This window comes from Hippocampus zosterae, unplaced genomic scaffold (genome assembly GCF_025434085.1).
Source record: "Hippocampus zosterae strain Florida unplaced genomic scaffold, ASM2543408v3 HiC_scaffold_410, whole genome shotgun sequence".
NCBI lineage: Eukaryota > Metazoa > Chordata > Actinopteri > Syngnathiformes > Syngnathidae > Hippocampus > Hippocampus zosterae.
In genome coordinates this window covers 1,695-10,483 of record NW_026262940.1, presented here as the reverse complement: position 1 = coordinate 10,483, position 8,789 = coordinate 1,695, and the positions used below count along the sequence as shown (strand labels likewise).

The window sequence follows — 8,789 nt, the reverse complement described above, 5'->3', positions numbered from 1 at the left end:
CCAGGCCATCGACGAGTATATCCTGGCCGCAGTCAACCCCAAACCGAATGAACTGTGGAACAGACTGTTCGAGCAGGATGAGGAATTTTCCTTTAAAGGAAGAAGCAGGTAGCAGATCAAGAAGGTGTTCTATAACTAGTTTTACAGAAGGAAAAGACTGCTACTCAGCTAGGCCTCGGACAAGCGCAGGAGTCAAGTGGGCGGGCTCGCCAGACCCCTTCACAAAAAAGCCAGGCAGAGGCGAACTGCGAAGTCATCTCGCTGGAGGGTGAATGCCTCAAGCAACAAGAGCAGCTCCAGTTGGAGCTGTGGGGACAGCCCGGGGAACCTATCCTAAGGGGTTTCTGATCGAGGATCATTCACTTGAGCAGCTCGCCGCGATCCTCCTCATAGGGCGTGGGCTATTCCTCCTCCTCCTTTTGGATGAGCGCGCGGATGTAGCACGGCTTGCCCGAGTTCTATGTCATGTAGACCATGTGCCCCTTGCGGGGGATGTAGAGCCCGCTGATTTCAGGACCGATGGTGGCCAGCTTGATGTTGGATACCATCTCTCCCTTCAGACTCAGCACTGCAATCGTGCCGTGTTGCGCCAGGCTCTTGAATTCGAATAGGGCCACGAAAATCTTGCCGTCCCCGATCGACAGAGCCATGGGCCCGAATTTCCCTGCGAATTGGTAGAAGGGGCTGATGTAGAAAATGCCTTGCTCGGTCTGGTAGAGTCGCAGCAGTCGGTTGTTCCCAGTCTCGCTCACGAACAGCATCCGCTCGTCCTCGGTGAAGGCCAGCCCGGTTGGGTAAGACAGGCAGCGTAGCGCCAGCGGCCTGACGATCATATCCTCGAGGTCCACTTCAAAGAGGCTTCCCTTAGGAGAGCCGATCGCGGATTCTCCAAGCGGGCCGCTGTCAGTAAAATAGAGGGTGTCTGGTGAGGATAGCACTTTTGAGGCGAGAGCAGAGCACCGAGTGCGGGCCCAGGAGAGGCATGCTCTCGTATTTCTTGACCAGCTCCTCCATCTCTCCTTCCTTGTCCCGGGCTTTCCGGTAGACGCTTTGTGAGGCAGAGTCCGCGATGAAGAAGTTCTCGCCTGTACGATCGATGGTGCAGGACCTGGGGTGCCGGGATAAGAGAACTCCATCTTCCAGTTGCCGTCCAGGTAGGAGAACAGCTCCCCCGTTTTCGGAGATGAAATAGAGCCCCTCCTCGTGCTCGAAGGGCGAGAAGATGGGGGCACTCGCCTCAAAGAGCTTTTCTGAGTTGTCGAGAGAGATCATGAAATATAACGCTGATAAATAACGACGAATGACCGTTTACAGTCTGGCCGGCAGACCCGACAAGTACTTGCGGCTGGTTGGCAACCTGGTCATCCTCCCTCCAGGAGTTCGTCTCGCATACCCTTCTCTGCAGGCCCGTTGACCACAGCCCTCTTCAAGTCTCACTTTCTCAGGATCCATCGCCATCTCGCCGAGACAGAGCGACTCAAGGCGCCCGACCTTTGCTTCAGCGAGCATCTCTACGCACTCAAGGATATCCTCATCCGCCACGAGTCTGAGCCGATCGTCTCAAAAAGCAGCTCGCTCAGAATTTCAGAGTGCGAGAGGTACCGGCCTGGGAGCGATGCCCTCGAAGACTATCAGAGGTGGGGCTGAGCAGTATAATAAGGGAGGAATAGTCCGAGTCACCCTAGAAGGAAGATATTCCGGTGCTAAGAGTGCTGCCAGTGCACTCTAACAAAGAGAATGTATCCTTTCCAAAACCAGCCCAGCGAAGCCAGCAGCTCGCCCATAAGCCATAGCCGAGAGAGCATGGGTTTGAGCGGTCGGGATTGTCAGGGGTTTGAATATAAGCAGTCGCAATTCGAAGAGAAGCAGTTCAGGCAACCCTTTCAACTATCGCATAAAGGTGCTTTTCTGATGAATTAGTTATTATCCATGCGATTCTAGAACACTGGAAGAATATCCTGTTTGTCTCGGAAAGTCTTTACGAATTTCAGTTACTGGGGATATTTGCGGGAATGTCTTGATCCAAATCAAGGATCTAAGCCTCCTACTGAAAAAACGAGCATATTAGATTCTATATTCACATTCTCACTTGCCAGTGAGATCCGATGTCGTGGCAAACACTCGGAATTCGAGGAGGCAGAGGACCTCAAGCTCGATTTAATTCAGCTCCACGACCTTAATGCCGGCCACTTTGGCATAGTAACTGTTGGAGTAGTACTTGTCTTCGAAGAATTTTATCGCCACCACTAGGCACCCCGCCAACAACTTGTAGATCGTCCAGGAGTTGACGGCCAGGGTCGGGTGTGCCGCCGTTTGAGCCGGCCCAGTAGCAATATCATCAGCCGCAGGGCCTCCTTTGAACACTTACTATATCTGACTAGTCTGGAAAGAAAATCGTCGACTGACACGGAGGGCTTACTGGCCAGGTGGAATACCGATTGGCAATAGGGACTAGGCTCGGCCTACTTCTGCCTCAGCTAGCCGCCCCACTCCTACAGAAAGATTTGCACCTCTTCACACATGGAATAATATTTTTTGGGAAATTACGCATCATCAATATCTATGAGTCCCCCTTTTTTTGAGGGATTGGGGGCTGGGCAGTGGCCTACCCGGCGACACTACCCCTTTGGTGCCTCGCTGGTTAGCGCAAGGTCATCAGAATTCAAACTGTAAATTTTCTATTGCGTATTATGAGCCTCCTAATTAATTAATTTGGTCCTGTCATAGACTTGTATTCATAATGTTCTCTTTTTTAAAAAAATGGTCAATCAACTCTAAAACAAGATTCTGTTTAATTAATTGCTTGAAGAGTCAAATTATAATACAGAATTAAAATTTAAATAATTTACGCGCATTTCCTAAAGATATTTTTCACTGCTGAGCTGAGCCACTACTGAGATGCATAAAACAAATATCACCAAACATGAGCATTCCTTTTTCTTGAAGGATAAATATTTCTAATTGTTTAAAGACTTGTTAAGTGCTATATCAGTCAAAGTACCCCACGAATTTAGTAAATAATCAGAGCGGCCAGTCTCACATGCAAACCAGTCTTAGCGGCAGGCAGAAACTGTTTGACCGGGCTGTCTTTGAATCCTGCCAAAAGTCATTATGCGTTTTATCAAGGATGGGTTTAAAACAGCTATGGGTATTTGCTGGCAGCACGAGATAAGAGCCCTTTGTAATTGGCAATGGAAGCTCTATTATAATATTTGAATGAAATTGAAGTACGCCCGCAACATCCTGCCCGCCCAGGACGGCATGCAGAAGATAGCCGCTATCGCCTGGGCCCCTAACGGCAAGAAGATGGCGGTGGCCACCTCCGAGAAGGCTGTGCTGCTGTTCGACGAGCAGGGCGAACGCAAGGACCGGTTCTCCACCAAGGCCTCCGAGAAGGCGCAGAAGGAGCTACGTGATCAAGGGCCTGGAGTTCAGCCCCTGCTCGCAGAAGATCGCTGTGGCGCAGAGTGACAACATCGTGTTCATCTACAAGTTGGGCTTAGAGTTCGGATAGAAAAAGGCCATCTGCAACAAGTTCCCCCAGCCCTCGCAGGTGACCTGCCTGACCTGGCCCAACACCCGTCCCAACGAGATATTCTTCGGGCTGTCCGAAGGAAGGGTCAAGATGGAATCCCTCAAGGCCAAGAAGACCAGCACCGTCCTCTACGCGGCCGGGTCATTCGTGCTCTCGATCGCCAGTTCCCGTGACGGCGAGTCGATTGTCTCAGGGCATCTTGATGGCGCGGTGTACCTTTACAGCATCCCCACGCAGAGCAGTCGCAAGGTTATCACCCATCATTCGGTCCCTTACGCGCTGGGACTGGGCGAGCACCTGGCCGCTGCGGGGAATGACGGGAAAGTGACCTTCTACGACCTGCAGGGCAACATTGTGAGCCGGTTCGACTACACAAGCGATGAGCGCGTCAAGGACTTCACAACTGGCCTCCTTCAACCCCTCGGGCGACACGGTTGCCTTCGGCAACTTCAACAAATTCTTCGTGTACAACTACAACCATCGGTTGATGGCCTGGAGGAGATGATGGCCAAAGAGATCCCGAACTACTACTCGGTGACTGCTGGCGCCTGGAAGCCCGACGGCAGCAGACTGTGCTGGATCACTTTGCAGCAGTCTGGATGTTTACGAGGCCTCTTTCAGAAGCTTCGGGTTCGGGGCAAATACGAGATCAATTACGTTTCGCCCAGCCAACTGGTCCTGGAGACCCTGAGTTCAGGGAGGAAGCTGGTCGTGCGCTCGGAGGCCAACGCGAGATCAGCAAGGTGGACGTGCACAAGTAGCGTTTCTTTGTGGGCTATACTCACGGGTCGGTGCTGGTCGCGGACCTTGAAACCAACCATGTGAGCGCGAGGTACCATGGCGAGGCTCGGGGCATGAGGAGTTCATCTTCTCGAACCCAGGAGTGTGCATGATTTTCAATGCCGGCGAGCTGACCTTGATCGAATACGGCAACAACTAGGTGATTGGTACCTGCCGCACCGAGCACGTGCGCAAGCGGCTGCTGTCGGTGCGCGCAGTCAGCAAGAAGACCCGGCTTATGGCTTACTTGCTCGACGCGATGACCATCTGCGTGGCAGGACCTGAACCTCAACACCACAATCACCCAGATCGCCCACGACTCTAAGGTGGATTACCTGGAGCTCAGCAGCCAGGGCAGCAAGCTGCTTTTCAAGGACCGCGCAAGCAACTCTACTTGTACAGTCTGAAAGATCACGCGAAGGTTACTCTGCTGCCTTACTGTGGGTTTGTCCAGTGGGGTGCCCATTCTGAGGTGGTCGTGGCCCAGAACCGGGGCAACCTCTCGGTCTGGTACAATATCGACAGCCCCGACAAAGTCACGCTCTATCCGATCAAGGGCGAGGCCGAGTCCATTGAGCGCGCGCATGGAAAGACGGAGGTGATCGTCAGCGACGGCCAGACCACAAACTCTTACGCCCTCGACGAAAACCTGATCGAGTTTGGCTTCGCACTCGAGGCACGTGACCTGGAGAAGGCGGCAGCTATCCTGGACGGATCGTAGATGACCCCCGAACTGGAGGCAAACTGGAAGAACCTGGCGCAGATCGCAATCGAGTCGCAGAACCTGTCGGTGGCGGAGCACTGCTACAGCTCTCTGGGGGACATCTCAAAGGCAGCTACCTGCGCAAGGTGAACAAGATGATCCGCAAGTACGAATAGGAGACTGGCAGTAAGGACGGTATCAACTTCTTCAGGGTGCAGGCCAAGCTCGCAGTCCTCGAGCGGCAGTTCAACCGCGCAGAGGCCATCCTCCTCGAACACAACGAAGTCGAGGATGCCATGGAGATGTACCAGGACCTGCACAAGTGGACGAGTCGATCAAGATCGCTGAGCAGCGCAACCACCCCGACGTGGCCGAGCTAAAGGTCAACTACTACCAGTGGCTGATGGAGACTGGCAGGGAGGAAAAAGGCGCAGAAGTGAAGTAGGGCGAGGGCGCGTACACCGAGGCGGTCAAGCTGTACCTTAAGGGCGGATTGCCAGCCCGCGCAGCCTCTGTGGTAATGAACTACGACGAGGAGTACTCCAAAGACCTGCTGAGAAGATCGCATCCAGTCTCGCCGCGGCCGGCATGCACGAAAAGGCTGGCGAGTTCTACGAGGAGATGGAGATGAACCAGAAGAGTCTGGAGTGCTACTGTAAGGGCAACGCCTATAAAAGGCAGTTGACCTGGCCCGTCGCGTCGAGTCCCTCCCTTGTCACCAGCCTTGAAGACCGCTGGGGCGACTACCTCGTCTCCATCCGGCAGACTGAAAGCGCTATCAACCACTACATCGAGGCAGGGTCCACCAAGAAGGCGATCGACGCGGCCATCGAGAGCCGGGAGTGGAACAAAGCGATCCACCTGCTGGCCAGCCAGAAGCCCGAAGTGTCGAGGCCCTATCACGTGAAGATCGCCAGCTACTACGCCTCTGTCGGCAGTACGACTTCGCAGAAAAGTACTTCCTGGAGGCAAAGTCGCCAATCCTCGCATTTGAGATGTACGCCAAGGTAGCCAAATGGGAGCATGCCTTGCGCATCGCGCAACACCATTTGCCTTAGGACGACCGCGTTGACCTTTATCTCAAGCAGGGGCAGAAGTTTGAGCATGGAGGGTAAGTTCAAGGAGGCAGAGAAGATGTACCTGACTGTGGATGACGTCGAGTCGGCTATCCTGATGTACAAGAAGGCTGAGCAGTACGACCATCTGGTGCGCCTGGTCAGCAGGCACAAGCCCAAGTTCCTGAAGGAGACGCACCTGGCGATCGCCCAGAAGCTGGAGGCGAAGGGGCTGCACAAGGAGGCCGAGCAGCACTTCATCGACGGAGGGGCGTGGCACATGGCGGTGAACATGTACCGCAACAAGGGCCACTGGGAGGACGCGATCCGCACCTGCAAGATGTACGGCAACGACAAGCAGACCTGCGAGCTGGCCAAGAAATGGCTGGAGGTGCTGGGGCCGGAGACGGGGATCAAGATGCTGCTGAAGATGAACCTGGTGGACGCGGGTGATCGAGCACCTCTGCGACAAGAACGAGTTCGATGAGGCCTTCCGGCTGGCCAACGCCCACGCCAAGCACAAGCTCAGGGACGCGCACCTCAAGAAGGCCTTCTTCCACGAGGACGAGAAGAACTACAAGGCGGCCGAATAGCACTTCATTAAGGCGGGCAAGCCGGACGAGGGCGGTGAACATGTACGAGCACATCGGGGACCACCACTCTGCCATCCAGATCGCCAAGGAGTTCATGCCCGCCATGCTGCCCTCGATCTTCCCAACCAGGCCAAATTCTACATCGAGAAGCGCGAGCTGGCCAAAGCTGAGAACTGCTTCATCAGTGCCAAAAAGCAGAGCTGGCTTATCAAGATGTACCGGGACTCGGGCATGAAGGCAGACGCCCTTCGCCTCCAGAAGAAGTTCCCGCACATCAATATCGTGTTCGAAGACCCTGGCGATATCGTCGAGCAGGCGAAGGCCTACGATTCCAGTCGCAATTACCCCAAGGCCCTCGATTGCTACCTTGAGATCAAGCCTGACTTCTCGGACGACCACGACCTGCTCGGCGGACTGCTGGGAGCGGGCTGTCCAGATCGCCTCCCAGTTCGAGAAGGACCGGATGGTTGACACCACTCGGATCGTGGCCCGTAGACTGCGCGAGATAGGCCGATTCGAGGAAGCCGGACGTAACATGGAGAACATAGGTTTCTACGAGTAGGCGGCACACATCTACCTGGAGGGCAAACTGCTCAAGCAAGCGGAGGCCTGCTGCGACCAGATCCGCAGCCCTGAGGCGCACGACAAGATCAAAAACATGATCAACGAGCGCCGGAAGGCAAGGCCATCACAGACAACGACACTGACCAGCTGGTCGAGACGGGTGAGACCGATACCGCGCTGAAGATGATGGCCTCTGCGGGGGACTGGGACAACTGCCTGCGGCTGCCCAGAAAAGCAGCCCCGAAGTGCTCAACAAGTACCTGACCCTCTACGTGAAGCAGTCCATGACGCCAGCAAGTTCAAGGACGCGGCCAAGGCCTACCAGGACTTCGGAATGCCCCTGATCCCCCAGAGCTACGGGCTGTACAAGTCCCTCAGCCTCGAGATTTTCGTGGAATGTGACCCTAAGGAGCTTCAGCACCTACGGACGGCTCTCTATAACTTTGTCAAGCTGCTTGAAGGCACCTCGGACTCAGGTAGCCCTGTCCTGCGCGAGTTCGAGAAGTACCTCACTATCGCCCACCTCGCCAACTTGAGAAACGTGTACTGGCCAAAGGCACGGCGGCCCAAGCAGTTGACCCTGCAGGTATCAGTAGGACTGCTGCGCTACAGCGACTGATCCGACTGGACAAGCTGTACCTGGACGCCGGGATCGCCTGCCAGAAGGCCGAGTCTCTACCAATGGCGATAAAATTCCTGAACCGATACCTTGGACATCAACGATCTGATCGAAGACCCCGACAACAACAATCTGGACGACGGCGAGGACTACCTCAACACTGACATCCCAGCCCCTCGACGTCCCCTTCCCGGAGAAGAAACTTGATCGCGCCTGCCGAGAAGGACGGTATCAAGGACTGCTGCTCCAGATCGCCATGAACACAAGGTGAGCGACGCTCTGCCTACCCGTCCTTGCGACAAATGCAGCACGCCCATCTTCGAGGCGGCCCTCACATGCTTCAAATGCAACGACCCGCTACGACCCCTGCGTGGTGACCGGCTACCCGGCCCTCTACTCCAACTCAGTGAAGTGCCGGACCTGCGGCAAGCCCGGGCTGAAGCAAGCCTGGGCCATCTACCTCCAGATGTTCGCCAACTGCCCCTGGTGTGGCGGCATCCCCAATTGACCCCCCAAATATAATGTTGCTCCTGCTGCTCTGGCCCGCTCACGTCATGGACCTGAATGCCCGCCGCGCGCTGGCCTGCGCGCTGCAGGTCGGCCGGGACGAAGACCCCCGGATCTGGGGGTGCACTGGCTGCGATGCCTCCAACCGTCCCCGAGGACGTGCACCACATCTAAGAGAAATCAAAGGACATCAAGGTGCTGATCGCCCGCTACCCAGATATGTTCCTGCTGTCCTTCCGGTACACCAACAGTATCAACAACGTCATCTCGGACATCAACTACGCCGTGCAGGTGGAGCACGAAGGCACGTGCTCGGATTGCAAGGTGCATAAGGAGTTTCTAACGCCTTTGGAAAGCTATCAGGCTAAACGTCACTAGCGACATCCGTGCGGGCATGGCAGCCAACCCCCGGCCTCGGTTGCTCATCTCGGGG

At 55.2% G+C, this 8,789-nt stretch overlaps 1 pseudogene; it reads left to right on the top strand.

Annotated features, from left to right (window-relative positions):
• Positions 1 to 3,216: 3,216 nt before the first annotated feature.
• LOC127595128 (intraflagellar transport protein 172 homolog) lies at positions 3,217 to 8,357 on the top strand (annotated as a pseudogene).
• The last annotated feature ends 432 nt before the right edge of the window (positions 8,358 to 8,789 follow it).